We start from the raw sequence: 20,939 nt of genomic DNA, 5'->3' as shown, positions 1-20,939 counted from the left end.
ATTAATACAGCATCTTGTGTGTTATTTGGGGACTACAACATGGCAGAGCCCAGGCGACTGGTGGGGAAAAACCAAAGCGGCTGGCAAGGAAAAGGCTTCACTCAACAGATAGTGATGCCTCCATAAGTTGCCTTATTGCACAGGATTTTTTTTGTGGCTCTCCTTGATTTTTTGATTTTGCATATAAAGTTGAGTATTATTCTTTCAAGGTCTGTGAAGAATTGTGCTGGGATTTTGATGGGAATTACATTGAATCTGTAGATTGCTTTTGGTAAGATTGCCAGTTTTACTATGTTGATCCTACCTACCCAAAAGCATGAGCAATCTTTCCATTTTCTGGTATCTTCTTTAATTTCTTTCTTCAAAGACTCAAAGTTCTTGTCATACAGGTCTTTCATTTGTTTGGTTAGAGTGACCCCAAAATATTTAATGTTGTTTGTGGCTAATGTAAAAGGTGATGTTTCTCCGATATCTTTCTCATCCCATTTATCATCTATGTATAAGGGGGATACTGAATTTTTTGAGTTAATCTTGTATCCTACCACTTTGCTGTAGGAGTTTCCTGATAGATTCTTTTAGGGTCACTTAAGTAAGCTGTCATATCATCTGCAAATAGTGAAAGCTTGACTTCTTCCTTTCCAATTTGTATCCCCTTGATCTCCTTTTGCTGTCTTATTACTCTAGCTAGAACCTCAAGTACAATATTGAGTAGACATGGACAGCGTGGACAGCCTTATCTTCTTCCTGATTGTAGTGGTATCTATTTGAGTTTCTCTTCATTTAGATTGATGCTGGCTGTTGGCTTGCTCTATATTCCATTTTTAGTTTTGGTATGTTCCTTGTGATCAACCAATGATTGGTCTAACTTGAAGCCCAAGCTATGAGACAAAGCCCATGCCTGACACTGTCTGGATGGTCAGGAACTGGAACTTGGATGCCTCAGAGAACTAGGGTAGGACCAAATACAATTGATCAAGAAAATCAATTAAATGACTCATGTCCCGCGCTACCGTCTCGCCAGCAAGAACGACGCAGAACACTCGGATCCTTCTGCAGTAAAGTTTTAATGCATCTTGAGAGATAGATGATCAGCTTCTTAGAGGGAGACCCCAAGCTAAGAAACCCAGCCCCTTATATAAGCCTAGGAGCTCCGAGTGAGATGTGTAGAGCCGGGATTGGTGGTTTGCACATCACCCCAGATGACGTCACGGGAGAGGCACAGTTTAAACGGTTAACTCCAACTGACAGCGACAGTTAACTCTAACTGACAGCGACAGTTAACTCCAACTGACAGCGACAGTTAACTCCAACTGACAGCGACAGTTAACTCCAACTGACAGCGACAGTTAACTCCAACTGACAGCGACAGTTAACTCCAACTGACAGTGGATGTCAGCGCCATCTTCTAACGGCAATAGCGATAGCGAGGGCGGCTCCTCACATCTCCCCTATTCATTTATTTTTGAAGCAATAGGACACCCACAACTTTGGAGTGGAGATAGAGGTCAAATCCCCATGTGCAAATTCGGAACATGTACAAAGCTCCTCTCCAGGGTCTTATCCCCAGAGGAAGTCCTGACCAGTCCGATGTCTTTTTTCTGGGGAAGGAGATCATGACATAGAACCTTCATGCAAGATGACTTATCTCCCAGGAGAAAGTCGTTATACCGCAGACCTCTCCTGTGCAGTGCTTAGCCTTGCAACTCCTTGGGCTGCTGAAGCCTACCCACTCTATCCCGTGCAATGAGACTAGCCTCGTGGGGTGCAAGAGCTGGGAGGCCAGCGACCTATTGCTTTAACATGGTTAACCAAATGTCAGGGGATGCTCCGTGTTCTAAGGCAGCAAGTGCTTGTGCCACCACCACTTTCTCCTTTTGTTTGGGCTCTGAGCGTACACACCATCCAAAGCATCAACACTATTCCACAGCAGAGAACTAGGCTAAATGATCCTACCCCCACCCATTCCTTAAAATAAGAAAATGCAGATGAAATCCAGGAGGAGAGGTCTTCCATCAGAGAAAGATCCAGATGCGTCGAATTCACTTGCAGGATCGCCATTCTCAACTCACGGAGTGTCTGCTCAAACTCAAAAGTCCAATTCTGTAATAAATGTTGAGACAGAGCTTTTGACAGGTTAGCTGCTCTTGTAAAATTCTCATATTGTACTAAGTGACACAAAGGCCAGGCAACTTTGTTCACATCCCAATTTGGCCATCTGCCACAATATATCCAATTGTTCCTGAACCAAATTAATCTGTTGGTTTACCAACATCAGGCCTCCTTGTATCTGAGAATTGGCAGTGGCCTGTTTATCTAGGTTTGAGTTGTCTGCACAGTGGCAGAAAGTGCAAGGGCCGAGGCGGTAACCGAAGCAGTAACCGCGGCGGTGGCTATCAGGCCCACAATAATAGCAGAGATCCCAAAAATCTCGCTTTTCCCTAAACAAACTCAAATTACTTGGCGCCTCAACAGGAGCTGGAATAAATCGAGGCATGCGCATTACCAAAGCAAAAGGGTGCTTAATAGCATCCCAGCATAATGCATAAAAACAATTCTAAGCAGAACAATTTATTTCTTTCTGATTCTTACCTAAGGTATCATTACTCACAACCCAAATAAAGGGCAGCTGAATAATTAGTTCTCTTAAAAGGGGTATACTTAACATTGGAGGAGGACCAATCAGATGATCCAGAGCTCTGTCCCTCACTCAGACTGTTGCCTAATGCCCCTTTCCAATCAAAAGTAATCTGTCCCTTCTCACTATCATAGGAGAAAGATCAGTACAGCTTCCATTAATTCAAAAGGATTAGCATTAGATCTTTCTGGATCCATATGAATAAAATTATCCTTTAATGAAGAAATCACAGTAAAGCACAAGCTTCCTACTAATGACAAGGTTCTCTCATCCTGAAAACTCTGTATCTGAGGATCTAAAGGCAAAAAGGCAAGCCCCAACTCTCTATTATTTGTGAAAAATCTAGGGAACACCTGGGCATTCTGCATCACTGGCATCGGTAGGGGGAAGGTAGACATGATGGCCCACCGTAACTCTCCCATCATACTAGGAACCATCATCCCGAGTAGGAGAGTCTTCATCACCCACTTGGCCTCCATCCTTCTTATTCTGGAGTTGTGAAGGAGCTCTTTGAGTGAGTCTTTCAGGGATCCACAGGGGGTTTTCTTCCTCCTGTGGAAAAACACACACAGCTCCCCTGGATCTTATAAGAATAGGATCCGGGCCTTTCCAGAGATCAGTCAAGACATCTTTCCATTTTACCATTTCTTTTGGCCTATCAGGCTCTAAACTGTGGCGATCAGCCGCAGTGTGGCCTTGGGCATCACAGTTCAAGAAATTAAGGGTAAAAAGTGCCATGGATACAGCAACTCTTGGTACCGAGGGTAGAACATCCTCAATACTCCCCTTTTGTTTAATCAGATATGATTTGAGTGTACGATGGGCACGTTCCACAATGCCCTGTCCTTGAGGGTTATAAGGTAGGCCAGTTAGATGGGTAACATCCATTTGCCGACAAAACTGTCGGAATTTTTGAGAGGTATATGCTGGTCCATTGTCTGTTTTTAAAATTCTGGGTTTTCCCTAAGCACTCCAGGCCTCAAGGCAATGTTGAATCACATATGAGGCCTTTTCCCCTGTTAGGGGTGTGGCAAACATTACGCCAGAACAGGTGTCAACAGAAACATGAACATATTGAAGCCTTCCAAAAGAGGGAATATGAGTAACATCCATCTGCCACATCTGCAATGGTCTAACGCCACGTGGGTTTATTCCCATGTGGGGAGTAGGTAAGAATTCGCAGCAATTCTGGCATTGAGTAACAATTTCCCTAGCCTCTTTCCTGGATAGAGCAAAACGACGGCGCAAGGTCTCAGCCGTCACATGAAAGCGCTTATGGAATTCTTTTGCTGCTTGTGCATGGGTAGACAAGGCAGCGGCCACCAGCTTTGTAGCCTTGTCCGCTAAGTCATTCCCTAAGGACATGGGACCTGGGAGTCCAGAATGTGCTCGGACATGGGTAATGAAAACAGGAAATCTCCTATTTAACAAGGCAGCTTGTATCTTCTGAAAGATGTTAGCAACTCTGCTGGAGGATCTTATTATTCCAGCTATCTCAAGGAGATTAACTGCATTAACCACATAAGAGGAATCTGATACAATATTGAGGGGTCCTGGAAAAGCCTCAAGAACCTCCAGTACTATCAGACATTCTACAACTTGAGGTGAAGTTTCATTATATTGTTTAGATATAACCCTATCCTTGACCACATAAGCTCCCATACCAGTTTTTGATCCATCAGTGTACACCACAGTCCCATCTGGGAGTGGGTCTTTAGCTGTCACTTGTGGAAACACTATAGCCTGGTTTAGGGCAAACTGTAAAATTGGATGCTTTGGAAAATGATTATCAATTTGTCCTGAAAAGGAAGTAACTAAAACTGCCCAATCACTAGATGTGGCTGCCAAGGTCTGAACTTGTGCAGCAGTATAAGGCACAATCAAGGAATCAGGATCCCTGCCAAAATGTGTAACAGCTGCTTTTATTCCGCGAAGCGCGAGCTGTGCAACAGCATCAGGGTACCAGTGAATAATCTTAGCAGGGGAAGCATTTGGATGAATCCAAAGTAATGGTCCATGTTGCCACAGGACTGCAGTTGGCAATTGAGCTGTCTTAAAAACACACAGATTAAAAGGTAGTGACTCCTCAATTCGTTGTAATTGTGCTTCCTGTAAGGCCTCTTCCACCATCTGTAAGGCTCGGTGGGCGGCAGGGGTAAATTTTCTGGGTGAGGAGATATGAGGCTCACCCTCCAGGAGATCGAAGAGGGGTTTTAGATCAGCAGATGGAATTTTTAAAAAGGGCCTCAACCAATTTATATCTCCCAGAAGTTTCTGAAAATCATTTAATGTTTGTAAGTGGTCTTTGCGAATTTCTATTTTCTGAGGAACTATATTTTTGGGAGTAATCTTTGAGCCCAAAAAGAGCCCTGTATCTGCAATTTGAACCTTTTCTGAGGCAATCTCTAATCCCCACTGTTTTAATTCAGCCACCAGCATGGGAAAAGCCTTTTGTAAAACATCTAACTCTTTGTGACAAATAAGAATATCGTCCATATAATGGATAACGATTAAAGATGTAAATTGCTTCCTAATTGGCTCCAAAGCCTCCTGCACATATAGCTGACATATTGTTGGGCTATTGGCCATGCCTTGCGGCAGTACCTTCCACTGAAATCTCTTGTCTGGTTCCATATGATTAAGAGAAGGGATAGTGAAGGCAAACCTTGGTCTATCCCGTGGGTAAAGTGGAATAGAGAAGAAACAATCCTTAATATCTATAATAATAAGCTTCCAATCTTGAGGAAGTGCAGAAAGCAAAGGAAGGCCTCTTTGAACAGGGCCAAAAAGATGCATCTGATTGTTAATGGCCCGCAGGTCGTGGAGTAATCTCCACTTCCCAGATTTCTTCTTAATAACAAAAATTGGTGTATTCCATGGGGAGGTAGAAGGCTCTAGATGCCCCAGCCGTTCCTGTTCTTGCACTAATCTTGTGACAGCCTCTAATTTTTCAGAGGATAGAGGCCATTGAGAGACCCATAACGGCTCCTCTGTTTTCCATGGTATGGGTCGTGAAGCCTCAACGGCCCCTAAATAAAACCCAGTCCTTTTCTACCCCGATTTCCGTGTTGTGTAATGGGTTTTATTCTGCCTTGTTCTTGCCTACCCAAGCCTCTACCATTTGTATACCCCATCTTTGCCATAATGGCTGATGCCTGGGGGAGTATTCATTAGTTAGGGTCATGCCCATGGCTTGTAACACATCTCGTCCCCATAAATTTACAGGGAGTGGCAACACATAGGGGGTAAAACATCCCTGTTTGCCTTCAGCATCCCGCCAGGTTAAGGCTGAGGCACTGATGGCAGGAGAGGACTGGTATCCAAGACCTTGTAGAGAATGAGATGAAACAACAGTGGGCCAAGACTTCGGCCACCAATGGAGTGAAATAATGCTTTTGTCTGCTCCCGAATCCATTATCCCTTCAAATTCTTTTCCATTAATTAACAATTTTATTGTAGGTCTCTCATTTAGGGGTATAGCCAGATAGGCTGAATCACTTCCAGAAGATCCCATAGCCCTTTTTTGTAAAGTGTAGGTTTCTCCATCCCCGAGGGAGGGCAGCAACACCAGTTGTGCAATTCTATCTCCCTGCTTTATAGAAAATACACCCCGAGGGCTAGAACAGAGAACTTGAATCTCCTCTTTATGATATGGGTCAACAATCCCAGGATATATAATGAGTCCCTGTAAAGTTAAGGAGCCACGGCCCAGAATAAGCCCAATGGTGGCAGGGGGCAAAGGTCCAGGGGAATGGACTGGGACCGGTTGAACATTCATTTGGGGCATGAGTAAGAAGTCGGAGGCGGCACGCAAGTCCATTCCGGAGGTTCCTCGGAAACCTCTACTTCCTCTTGATTGCTTTTCTGAAATTGGTTCCCATATTTCTGAGGGCCCTGGGACCATGGGCCCCGTGACCCGTTTTTTGATTGGGGTACCTTGGATTCTTCAATAGGGGGCAGAAGCCTCCCTTTTACATCCCGGACTGACCTGCATTCGCTAGCCCTATGATAACCTTTACCACAACGATAGCAAAGCTTCGATTCTCTTGTTCTTTCAGGGGCTTGACAATCTTTCTTAAGGTGCCCCATTCTCCCACAATTAAAACAAGCTTTTCGATTAGATAAATCTCTATACCTGTGCGTTTGTAAAATGGCGGCAGCTAGTCCTGCATTGGTTAGGGGTCCCCCAGCTCCCTGCACACTCTGAGCCAATCTTGTAAACCTTTGCTTTTGCGAGGGGCGATAGCCGCTCGACATTCCTGGGTTGCTTGTTCATAGACAAGTTGCTCAATCAGGGGCATAGCTTGTTCTGAATCACCAAAGATGCGACTGGCGGCCTCTGTCATTCTGGCCACAAAGTCTGAAAATGGCTCTTGGGGTCCTTGGACAATCTTTGTAAGGTGTCCACTGGACTCTCCCCTTTTGTGAGGGCCTTCCATGCTTTAATAGCGGCGGCCGACACCTGACCATAGACGCCCCAGATGTAGTTGGTTTGATTAAGGGCATGTTGACCCTGACCTGTCAGCATTTCAAATGTCCACTGCCTCTGATTCTCATCTTCAGCCGTGGCATTAACTCTAGCTTGTGCCTGGGCTGCATCATACCAGAGAGCCTTCCATTCCATGTATTGTCCCATGTTGGGAAGCACTGCTTTCACTGTCGTTTGCCAGTCAGTGGGAGTCATGGCAAAATTAGCAAGCCTTTCCACCTGTAATGTGGTAAAGTTAGCATTGACCCCATAATTACGAACGGATTCGGCCAATTCTTTAATTTGATTGTAATCTACGGGGTATGTACTCTTCCGCCTTCCACATTCTCGAATACTGGAAAAGCCATTTGTATTTTTCTCCGTTCCTCTAAAGGTAAAAAGGAGTCAGTACCAGTATTCAGCCGAAGCTCATATGGCGGAGGCGCTGAGGGGCGTGAGCCCGCCGGATTTATAGGCGGTGGCCTCACATTCATTTTTGTTTTCAGTGGCCGGTGTCTATCAGGGTGATATCTTTTTTCCTCATACCGTGCCACCTCCTCCTCTAGACCACCTTCTTCGCTAGAATCCAGAGTGTCAGAATCAGAATTATCTAGCTCCAAGGCTTCTAGCTCTACTGCAGGGTATAGACTAGATTCTGGCTTTTTCTTTTTCTTAGATTTGTTAAGGGGTGAATGATAACTCCCTTCTTTCTCTCCCCTTTCTTAACTTCCTGGGAGGGCCTTTTTTCTTAGACATGTCTTTTCTTTTGCGAGCTCCCATTCTCTCACTCCGTTCAGTTTCTGACATGCTATCCTGAACTTCCTCTAAGGTTCCCTGACTTTCTATTATAGCAGGGTGACAGGCCTCATCCTCCAAGCAGTTTTTAACTAGCTTCCAAATGGCTTTGGTACCTAAGCAGAGATCTCCTTCTGCATGCTTCCTGTCTAGTTCTTTACCTAGCTTGTTCCATGAGGCCACAGTGAGGGACCCGGAACAAGCATACCATGGTGCCACTCTATCTACCTCCTTCACAAAATTTTGAAGTGTTCGTGGTGCAATTTTAAGATCTCTTTGTTTTAGCACAGTCTGTAAGGCTGTAACCACTGACTGTGACGACCCCATCGCGCTGACAGCTTATCTAAAAAACGCGCTCAACTCCGTTACCAGACTGACAGCACCAGACTGACAGCACCAGACTGACAGCACCAGACTGACAGCACCAGACTGACAGCACCAGACTGACAGCGCCAGATGGACAGCGCCAGATGGACAGCGCCAGACGGACAGCGCCGTTCTGTCAGCACCAGCCACGATGAAGGAGAAGGACAAACAGGACTAGCACCAAAGCCTCCACTGACCCGTCCCACGGTGATGACAAACTAAGGCCAAAGTCGAGAAAAGGGTTGTTCAGGATAAAGCATACCTCTCTGAACCTACGTCCCTGCAGTTCTGAATCCGCCCCGTTTTCCGAGGGGTCTCCCGCGGCGCCGGCGATGTTGAAGAGTTCCCGGTTTCGGCACCAGATGTCCCGCGCTACCGTCTCGCCAGCAAGAACGACGCAGAACACTCGGATCCTTCTGCAGTAAAGTTTTAATGCATCTTGAGAGATAGATGATCAGCTTCTTAGAGGGAGACCCCAAGCTAAGAAACCCAGCCCCTTATATAAGCCTAGGAGCTCCGAGTGAGATGTGTAGAGCCGGGATTGGTGGTTTGCACATCACCCCAGATGACGTCACGGGAGAGGCACAGTTTAAACGGTTAACTCCAACTGACAGCGACAGTTAACTCTAACTGACAGCGACAGTTAACTCCAACTGACAGCGACAGTTAACTCCAACTGACAGCGACAGTTAACTCCAACTGACAGTGGATGTCAGCGCCATCTTCTAACGGCAATAGCGATAGCGAGGGCGGCTCCTCACAGACTCATAACTATATTCTGCTATAATCATAGATTGGTGCCTAGCTGAATTGTCATCAGAGAGGCTTCTTCTAGTAGCTTATGGGAGCACATGCAGAGATCCCTCCCTAAAGATTAGATTGAACTATAGGAATCCTGAGGAAGAAGAGGGTAAGGATTGCAGGATCCAGGGCCCACAGAATCACCTAAGCATGGCTCATAAAGGCTCAGAGAAAGTGAAGTGACAATCATGGATCCTACATAACTCTGTGCCACATGTTTTCTGATCCGATGTGCTATGCAGCCTTGGGCTCCAACATATTCACCAGCAGATTCTATGAGAGAATTGGGATTCTTAAAGTGTAGGTTCAAAATTCCAAACCAAACCCTTCCCCACAGCCTCCTGGAGCCTAGAACCAAAAGTGAACACAAAGAAACTCTATTACCCCCCCCCCAGCCTCCTGGACACATAGTTCCTGGAAACTGTGTTTGGCCATAAAGGAACTCCAGGAGAGACCAAAACCTCCCCTGTAGCTCCAGGGTATTCAGATCTGAAAACTATTGGTATCTATGTACAACAGACCACCTGCAAGTAACAAGACAAAGTCAAAGAAACCATAGAATGTTCCTTCTCAGTACCAACCAATGAGAATAATTGGTACACAGGTATTTCATGCCAAAATGGGCCTGTACCTCTCCCCTCCCACTGATGTAACCCTGCAACTTTTTTCTTTAAAAATCCTAGCAGTACACAAGAAGCTCCACTTCCTCTGGAGGCTGCTGCATCACCTTGCTAGACTGAGTCCCTCCCATGGTAGAATAGAACAATAAATCTTGTGCATTTGCATCGGAGGTCTTAGGGGATCCTCAAGACTTGGGCACAACAAAAGGAGAATTAGTTGAAAAAAAACAGAGGGGGAGAGAGTTTTTTCCACATTAAATAAGGAAAACACTATTACAATGGAGGGATTTAGGTCTATGTATGACAATATGCTGGACAATTTGAAAATGGAACAATTAAATGCAAGGATAACTAATTGAGATAGAACTTGTGTAACTTCAATTATAAACATTATCAGTTTTATAATTTTTGTTTTATCAGGTGGTTAATCTGAGTGCTAAGATACAAGTTTTAGAAAAACTTAATAAAACAGATCATGGAGATATTCAAACCCAGACAAAGGAATTTAATGGAGAACCAGTTTCAGCATCATATTATAAGGTTAGAGAGGAATGGCCTGAGGTCTTCAAACAACCAACTTTAAATAATCCAGTGTGTGTGTGTGTGTGTGTGTGTGTGTTGTGTGTGTGTGTGTGTGTGTGTGTGTGTGATATAAAGGTAGATTACAGAATCTACTTTGAAAAGAAATAAGGGGAGATACAGAAATAGGATAGAAAGGTAGATTATTCAATCCATTTTTAAGCCAATAAAAGCAACTACTAGCTTTAAATATTTTATATTGACCAGGATTTTTTTTCTGAAATGATACAAAGTAGACATTATTTTTGTTACAACATAATGTACATATGTTTCTAATCTTGCTTAAGGTATGGTAGCTATGCAATTCATTTAACAATGTAATGCAAATTTTTAGCCATTGAAAGTTATGATTACCAACTATTTAGGATAATAAGGAAATGCAGGTTAGCAATTAGTCACCTATTACAATCAAACTTGTCACATTAGGCATGTTTTCAAGGTCAGACAGAGATATATTTTAGATGGACAGGTCATCATCTTCAAACACTTCAGAGATATACAGAATATAGCATTTAAGATGTTTTAATAACATGGGTTCTTCTTTTTCTTATGACAATGTGACATGTCTGCTCCTGGCAGCACCAATCTACATTGGTGAAGAAACTCCACATGGAGTTTAATTTATTTGTGGCAAAAGTAAGCCACTGGGCAAGAAAGTGCCTTTGTCTAGATTGCTGACAGTATGTTATCCAAATTGGACAAGCAGGACACAAAAAGACTGCAAAGACAAGGCAGGACAGCCCTTCAGAGTATCCTGCTTCAGAGAAAACTCTGTCAGACATGCTAGGCCTGTAGGCCAAAGATAATGCACCAATATTGCAGAGGAACCTTGGGCAACTTTCCAGGCAGTCAGCTGTTCCTATCATTTCTTACATTTTTCTGGAAGTCACTTTCTTGTACTTAATGTTTACTCAAGTAATATTATAGCCAGGCTAACTCCATGGTTCCCCACAGAGCCTATTGCCCACTAAAATACTACAACCTTGACCTTCACTGTCTGTCATTACGCTCAACATTCTGCTCTTCAAGATACTTCCAGAACAGCTGATTAAGCTCTGTGAACAGCTTTCTATGACTTTTAACATCTAGGTTCTGATATCTTCAATATTTTTTCAAAAGTCAACATTCCCCAGTCCTCTGCAGCAACAAAATCATTTCTGAGGTACCATTTTTTTTGTTCCAACTTTTTTCTGATGCTGTGATTAAATTTTCTAAATAAAAGCAACTCAGGTAATGAATACACTTATTTGGTTGTTACCCCTAGGTCACAGTCCCTCTGTGAGAACTTAGGATAGATACTAAAGCTAATAAATGAAGGCAAAACATGTAGAACCATTGTTTCCTGACTTGCTCTCTTGCTTTGTCATTATCTTTTGCTCAGTTAGCTCTCCTAGCCAGCCCAGATCCACTTGTTCAGAGATATTGCCAACTCAGTGGAAGAGCCTTCCCACATCAATCAAAATCAACACAATCTCTCTCAGACACAACAACCAGATATTCTGATCTAGGCACACCTTCAGTCGATGTTCCCTCAGAGGACTCTAGGCTATATCACAATGACAGCTGAGGCTAATTAGGAAAAAGAGACAATAATATATGAGAAGGTTTTAAACATCCAAAGTCACTGTATTAATCATATCAATCACTCAAGCAGCAAAAACACAAACATGGAGATAGCAACAACTGGAAAACACAGATATGCCAGGAAATGGGAAGATGCAAGTGTCTAAGATCAAGAAGAGAAAACTAAAACTGTCTCTCCACAAAAATTTCCCAAACCAACAAACACTCAAGGAACTCATAAGAAATTTTCTGGATGCAAAATTGGTGAAAAAGTCTATCATTTTCCAGAAAATGAACAATATAATTAGATTATAATAAAATCAGCAACATAGATGGCACCACTGACAAAGCAAAACATAAAGACAGACTTGCAAGGTCCCTCAAAAAAAAGAGGGTGTCAGATCCCCTACATCTGGAATAGTAAGTACTTATGAACCTCCTAACCTAAGTATAGAATCTGAACTCAGACCACCCCCCAAAAGAATACATGCTGAGCCACCTGCCAAGACTCATCAACCAAAAGTCTTTCACAGATTACTAGCAAGAACAATGAAACCTAAATAAATAAAGAAGTAAATAAATGATCCTGAGTAACATGATGCATCAAAATTAAGATGTGGTGTACGGTAAATTTGCACCATAAAATGAAATGCCCAACAATTTAGAACAGCAAAAATGATTACAAAGCTCCATTTATAGTGGAAACTCTCAGAAGGCACAATGGGAATATGAAAACAGAGTACACAGATAGACATAATAGGACTTCTATACTTACCACAAAGCTACAACAGCCAAGATTGTGTACAATATTTGAGAAAGAATAAAGGAAATAAACGGAAAAAGCCAAGAAAAAAGGCAGGAAAATATAGTCAACTAGTAATCAAAAGAAACTTAGCCAGAGAAAAGTGTGTTCTTGACCAATGTTACCCAGCTACCTATGATTTTACGTATATAGAAATTAAATAAACATAGACTTCACAACTTTCACAATATTTAGTCAAAGCGACCCTTAAACTGTCATTTCTGGCCCTCCAGCTACTGATATTTTTTCTAAAGACAGAAGTCCCATGATCTAGAGCTCTCTGCAAATGGAGGTCATCTCTTGCTATGGCTCTACAGTCCCTTATGTCTCCCCTTATGGTAAATGCAGCCCCACTGATGCTCAATCCCCAAACAGCAAAAAATAATTTAAAATCTGCTTTCCTGCCACATGGATTATGGCACATATGTGGCATCTGCTCTAACTACCTGCCCAATACCATGCACACCTATGAATCCTCTGCAGCTCAGAAACTCCTTCTGTTCCCTGGAACTTAATGTCACTGAATCACACCATTGTGTCCGGTGGTAGCAGAGAAATGTAACAGCATTCTAATCATGTGTTGCTGAAAGCTGCTGCACATTGTCTTTCTACCAGTTTCTAAACTATTTGTAACGTTTATAAGACAGACCTGAAAGTGGAATGCAATATTCAGAACTTCTAGAAACCAGACTGTCAGTTTTGCAATTTGTCTTCTCACTGCACACCAAAAGCAGTGCCTGTGTGTACACACTGGACAGTGATGTTACAAAAATATCCTCCCATGCCTGGACTTCAGAGCCTCCCCCTCCCCAAGAAACCATACCCAGCGAGGCTCAGAGAGCAAGGAACACTGCCCAGGACACCACATGGATGAACCAAACCACAGTCTGGCTCTTGGTCCATACAATTATCAGCAGAAATGACAGCTCAGCAGACCTTCTCTGAACACCACCCACTCACCATGGCAAGACATGTGGTCTTCCTTACAACTCCCTACAGCAGAAGCAGAGAATCATGAAAAGAACCTGCAAGATACTTACCACCAGTACTCCTGATTGTTAACCCTCCCTGGGGTCCCTCATTGGCTAGGGCCACCCAGCTGGGCCTCAGAAAAATAGTAGCAGCTCCCCTACTAGATGATCAGAGATGAAATGACTCAGACAGCTCATCCTTCCAGCTCCGCCCTTCCAGCCCAGCAGCAAGGCCCTAGTCTAGACAGTTTGCATTTTAGTAGATATTCTTCATTTTCCTAGAGCACTTCCTGTTCCTCATTCAAAGCACAGGGTCCTATGTGTGAACACTCCATTACACACTCAATCCAGTACAGCCAACCCATTACCTCATAGTTGGAAAATCCTGAAGACACAGGACACATTCACACAGTAACTATTGTTAAAAAACAAACAAACAAAAAACAGGCCGTGAATTAGAAAACAATGAGGGATCATTGTAGGGCTTGGGGTCAGGAAAGAGAATGTGGATATGATGTAGCTATAATCTCAAAAAGTATTGAAAAGTTGAAACTGCTCCAGAGACTCATTTGAGAGGAAAGGATTGAAACTACTAATGACCTAGAAACATTAGAGAACAGAAACAGATATAAGAGCAGCAATGCACTTAAAGAAAATATTTTAAAATAATACCAATGAGTGATTTTTAAAAAGATAAAATGTATTTTAAAATAAAAACAAACTTAGCTATATTGACTTTGAAAAAGTGTAGGTCCTTCCCTAGTAGCGGGAATGTCATTAATAAGAGATAGATTGACCTTGACCAGATGCATATGTTGGCTGCTAAGCTCTGTTAAACTGACACATAGAGTTAGTCAATGGCCTGTTTCTCTGAGCTGACATATGTCAAGCAGGATTGAACATATCTGTATAGGAGAGTTGCCTAATTGCAAATTCAGTATTTCATTGGCTCAAGATAATCTTCCAAACTGTACACCCACACAATCTGGTCTATTATCATTCATATGATATGAATTTAAAAATGCTAGCTGTCCTGAGAATGCCCCTCCTCCAAGCCTGAGGGTTTAAATGAAAGCTTTGAATGATTAGGTCAGCCCTTAACACAACAGTGTTTAACTTTTCAAATAGTTGTCACTTGGTGTCATATTGCCCATCTGGCAGAACTATGCTTTTCTCAAGAAAAAAACTGGAACTTTATAGCTCACCAGGCACTAAGGTTGGTTGTGACCCTCCAATGCCTGCCTCCTTGAGCAGCTTGTTAGATGCCTTTTCTTTGATATAGTTTTGGGACTAGAGGCTGGTTATAAATCAGGAGTGGCTCCTTTCTAATGGTTTGAAGCCAAATGTCTGGACAATTCTGGTGTACAAATGTCTATCCTAGCTTCCTAATCTCTAACAGGCCTGATTAGCATATATTTGTCTTTTTGGTGTCTTAGTGGCAGTCCTCCCTCACCTAAATTCTGCTTTGTATTTGTAAATCCTTTATATCACCAATTCTACCCTTCTATATCACGGCATAGTACTGGAGTGCTACACAACCAACCTCCGCAAAATTGACTATAAGTGGATCTTTACACAGAAAGGTAAAATGCAAAGTGCTGAATATCTAGAAGATACTAGGGAAACTAGGCCTCTCCAAGTTTGGTGACCTACTTTCCATGGATGCACCAAAAGCATGTTGAAGTTGACTAGAAAGATGTTTCTACAAACAGCTCCCTGCACCCAGAGCTCTAAAAAGATTTAGCGCACAGAGAAAGTTATTCAGAGGCCTGCCCCCGGTCCAGGAGTTTCAAGGACCACACAGAACCTTACAGGACAGGAAATCTGGCTGCAGTTTTCCAACCATATCTGGGTAGGACCCACCACACCGGCTGCCGGACCTCACCATCTGCTCCTCCCCATCCAGGAAAAGCAGCTGCTCCCAGGGCTCTGAGCAGATTGAACCCACAAAGTTGTTCAGAGGCATGCCCTGGGTCCAGGGAGTTGCACAGACCGTGCAGGAACTCACCGGACCTCACAGGACAGGGAATCTGGATGCCCGTTCCCATTCAGATCCCGGGAAGACCCATGACACGGGCCCCAGCTCCTTACCATCTGCTCCTCCCCATCTGGGGACATCAGCTCCCTGCTCACCATATCGTAGTTTCACAGGCTGCCCAACGTCTCTGCTCAGTTCCCTGCAGCACATCGCACAAAACCGCTAGCGCCTACTCCACTACAAAGCCGGTCCTGAAACCCGCCACAGGAAGGACCCAGCACCACTTCTGACTGGCAGGTCGTCTGGAGGCCCTGATTGGCTCGTGAGGCCTGAGTGAAAAGAGCACCTCCCTTAAGGTTATAGTGTGCTTAAAGACACAGCACAATGTTTCCTAGTCATGCATTTCTCCAAACACAGACCTTTTCCAGATCTGCAGAGATACGCATTTCAGTATCACTTGTTCCTGGATCCAATAGCTGACCCTGCTGTCTTCCTGCACTCCATAGGTACCTCCCCTTCTTCCTCTGGATATAATGTGGACTTCACAGCCCACTATACTATGTGGGGTGTATTGCTCTGATACAAGTGTGAAGTAAAATGTATACTCAAAACAAACTTGCTGAGTCTGTCATCATTACTCCCAGGATAAACCCTGGTAAGTGCTCGTGATACCTCCTATGCTTCTTCCGTGTCCCCTCAGTGCTCCAATGTCTGGCCACAACTACTTTGGTGTACCCCTGGCTGCATCATTATGAAGGGACCAGAACCTCACCCAGGCCCCAGCTTTAGCAGCCATGACAGGCTGCAGAAAAGACCCAGCAAGAAAAAAGCCCCTGTCTTAGCAACATGTGCTTAACTTCCAACCTTTCCTGGTCTTGTCCTCACTAGGAAGCCAGATACCCTCCAAGTGGCAAGGAACCAATTAGAAATCAGATGGCAGACTCTGGATGTGCTTTAGGAGCTCTGGATGTGCTTTACAGCAACAGTGAAGGGCAGAGCATAGCAACTGTCCTGGGGGAGGGGAGCGCCTATAGGACACAGCAACCAGTTGTCCAGTCAATACAGGACAGGTCATCCAAGCCCAGAAGTACACCAATCCTGAGGTTTTTGTGGACCCCCAGACACTCCCCTTGCTCTGTCCCAATAAATTCCCTACCCCTAGGTCCTTCTTGCTCCATCTGCTTTGTCAGATGGACTGAGGAACTAATTTAATACAGTTAACTCATTAAATTACTAAAGACCCTTTGCTTTTGCATTGGAATGGGTCTCTTGGTGATTTAGGGGTTCAGAATTTGGGCACAACACTGCCACCATGTACCCCTGGCTGCCACAGAGCACCCCAGCTGCCTCATGTCCTGTGTTGTGTGTGCTGGTTGAAGAAAGAGGTCACTCCAAGATGAAATCATTGGACCTGGGTGGAAGCAGGAAAGTTCAGCCTCTGATGAACTGAACCTCGAGCAGCAGTACAAAGACATATTTATTGAATGTTACACGAAGATTTTATTTTTTGCAAACAAGTTTGTCAAACCAAAGACCCTGACCTAATCTGTGTGTTTTTCTAAAGCATCATGCCCCTGCGACTTTAGCCCTTATTGTGTAACACTGACAGTACCCAATAATCCAACAACTTCAGGTATGCCAGAAGCATCTGTGATCAAAAGCTGTGCAAAGGCTGTAAAGATACTCCAGAAAACAACTCTATAAATCAAGTAAAACAATTACTGATTCCCAGCAAGATTTCTGTTAAGATTAAAATTCATTTACAAAACAACTGTTCTGTTCTGATGTTTACCCTTGAAACAGTGACTCTGCTAGACTCCTGCAATACTCCCTGTCCCAAGGTTACCTTAATGTGCTTCAGGCTGCCTCAGTTTCACTCCCCTGACTGCCTCAGTGCCCCCATTCCAACCTTTGCCTCTACACCACCCAGCTGCATCAGTTTTCCCCCATGCTTCATTGGTGTCATGTCCCCCCCAAGCCTAACTGTCCTCTCAGGCTGCATGGGTGCCCCCCCCATCTAACTGTCCCCCCATACTGCTATAGTAGTCCCCCGCTGCATCAGTGTCTCATCACTGAGTGCCTCAGTGAACCCCATGTTGCTTTGGTGTGTCTCCCTCCATGTCCCCCAGGCTGACTAAGTATCCCTTGGCTGCTTTGGGATCACCAAAGCTATGCCACTCCCCCACTCCCTCATGTTTCTCCCAGCTGCCTCAGTTTACCCATGGCTGAGTCAGTGCCCATCAGCTACCCTGACGCTCCATTGGCTACCTCAGTGTCTCTCCCAGCTGCCTTGGTGTCTTCCCTAATTGCTACATTTTCCTCCCAGTCCCTCCACAACATCTTAGTGGACCACAGGTATTCCTCTCAAGTCCTTCAGTGTCCTGCAGGTTACCTCAGAGTCCCTGAGGCTTTCTCAGTGTCCTCCTGGATGGTTCCCTGTTCCCCCAGCTGCCAGTGTTCCACAAGGGATGCCTCAGTCCCATCCCATCCCGCCCCGCTGCCTGTTGCATGAAAAATAAAGGACCCAGTGACTGATACTGGAGTTCAAACTTCAAGCTGAAAATCAGAAAAACCACTAGCTTTTACCACTACCTCAGGCTGAATGATCATGATCATGCTGCTTCTCCTCAGAATGGCTGAGACTGAATGTCTCCCTATCCTCAATGTGGCTGAAGAATGAAACCCAAGCTACTGAAGTATTAAAAATTAAAATTAATAAAAGTTTAAAAACATGAGCCCTGCCTTTAATCCCAGCATTCAGGAGGCAGACACAGGTGGATCTCTGTGCTTTTGAAGCCAGCCTGGTCTACAGAGTGAGTTCCAGGACAGCCTCTAAAACAATACAGAGAAACTCTGTCTTGAAAAAACAAAAAACAAACAAACAAACAAAAAACAGAAACAAAAACATGGTCCCTGAAAAGGGAACTTCTAAAGGCAGTGAATGCCAAGGCTGGTGACTGAGCCCAGCTCCCTGAGAAAAAGACTCCTGTTAACATTCCTTTGCTAATTGCTGGTTGTAAAGGCGCCCTGCTGGTTGTAAAATTCCGCAGCCCAGGGGATAACTGACAAATCCTGTGACCCCTGTAACCCTGCAATCCCATACTCTGTCTTATCTCAGTCAAATGTATCTCCCTTAAAATATATAGTTAATGCCTAACTCTGTACTTTGTATGACCTTAAGTAACCATTGAAACTCTAAAATTTGTGGTTTTCCGCCTTATGGTCTTATAAAAACCCCTCTTAGTTATTGTTCATGGCTTCTGCTACTTATAAGAGTAGAAGTCCAAGCTATCTTAAATTAAAAGAAATCTTTTGTGTTTGTGTCGGATGTGTGTGTCCTTGGGGTGGCCTGTCTGGACTCCCCAACACTAACTCGGTATATCACCATTCTGCTTTGATATTGCTGTCCCAATTACTCACTGTCACAGTATCTTGCCTGCCACAGCTGGGGAAGAGCTGGGTGCAGGGTACTTGAGGGGGGCAGGTACTGTATGGTGTCAGCATCAAGGTTTCAAGGGACTCACCTGACCAGTCCCCAAAATAAGGCCACTCTCTAATTAGTGGTGCAGTGAGTCCATTCCTGGCAGATGGACCCAATCATGAGTCAGCAGATCCTCAAACACCAGTTGTTTACAGACCAACACACTAACCCAATCACAGCTCCTGTGCTAGTACTAAGGAGGTGGTCAGATCATTAAGAGGTCAGTGGACCTGCCCATTATTGACTAGGGGGTACACACACAGTTACTGGCAGATAAGTCTATGAACAGTATTTGTCCACTCTATGTCAGGACATCATCAAACTGGCCCATTATAGGCCAGAAGGTCCACAGTGACTGGCAAATAGTAGGTTGTCCACTCCTTTTGTAAGTAGTGCAGCCTATGAATGACTGTCCAATGAGTATCCATGGCAAAGCCCATGCATTTGAGTGACTTGCAAGCTCTTTTCTCTTTTGTTATGCTGTTGATTCTTTTGGTGGTCTTTTGGCTTCACTTTGTCAGTCAAGCATGCAACAGCTGTAATTCCATTCTTTATCCTAAGATTCAGAAAGGGTCTAATGCTTTTAAAATTTCTTATCTGGGAAGTGCTAACTGCAACACCTAATCCAGGGAACTTTTCTGATTTACTAGAGGTAGTTAAAATTAATGGGTGATGCTTTCATAATTGTTCTAAGGAAAAGGTAGCTACCACCACCTTGTGGAGAAAAGGAATCATAGACCAGTAGTGGTAGGAAATAGGAGGAAACAACACAGGGAACACCATGTTTCAGTGCTAGGAAGATGATTAAGGTAATACATACACAGAAAAGGGAAACAGTATCAGGGATTCACATAGTGACAACTGTTGAAAGTAAGTTCCCTGGATACTAAGCATATACTATCAATGGTAGGATCTGGTATGCTCCAAGAGGAAAAAATGCAATATAAAATATAGGAGGAAGAGATCCACTTTTACCATACACAGGAGCTTATATGGGTGGAAAAATGGTATGGTGGGATGGGAAAAGAGTGTCTTACCAAGGCCTGCCCTTTATAGAAAGATTGAGATGAGTAGGACCCTCTTGTAGAACAGAGAAGTATTTAAAAGCATATCTTACAAACACTAAAGAAGTGTTGGGATTCGAATATTGTTGTTCTTAAAGCAGTGTATCCATGTCTAGTTACCTTTTAACTTTGTAACCGCAAGTAGCTGCCAGCTGACTTAAGTTCTGCAAGAACAGGGTGTGCCTGGCTCAAGGATTAATTAAGCCTGCAAAAATGCAGAACTCTATGTTTAGAATGAGGTTATGTAGGGAGTGGGAATATGTTTGTGTCTCTGCAAGCAAGTACTTTATCCACTGAGCTATCTCCCCAGTTCACCTTCAGAACGAAGTTATAAAGATTTAATGACGTCATCAAAGTGAAACAAATTTATTGGTTCACTTCTGCTTTCTTTATATAGATGGGATGAACTGTGATAGACTGGTATGCAGAAATTCACTGTTCTGAGAAAATTCAGGTTCCATGGGAAATAACTACATGTATGGGCTGGAAAGATTGCTCAGTGGTTAGGAGCAGTTGTTGTTCTTCCAAAGGACCTGAGTTCAGTTCTAAGCATGCCTTTAGTCCCAGGGAAACAGAGGCAGGCAGATCTCCTGAGTTCAATGCCAGCCTGGTCTACAGAGCAAGTTCCAGAACAGCCAGGGCTACAAAACAACAAAAAAGCAAACAAAGAAAAAATAACCATCCATAAGTCATAACTCCAGTTCCAGGGGATCTGACCCCCTTTTATGACCTTGAGTCCCAGGTACACATGTCATGCATGTACACGCATACATATAGTCATGTACATCAAGTAAATAAATCCAAAAAGTTTTAGGC

Source organism: Mesocricetus auratus, unplaced genomic scaffold (assembly GCF_017639785.1).
Source record: "Mesocricetus auratus isolate SY011 unplaced genomic scaffold, BCM_Maur_2.0 Super-Scaffold_100015, whole genome shotgun sequence".
Taxonomy (NCBI): Eukaryota; Metazoa; Chordata; class Mammalia; order Rodentia; family Cricetidae; genus Mesocricetus; species Mesocricetus auratus.
This window is presented reverse-complemented; position numbering follows the sequence as displayed.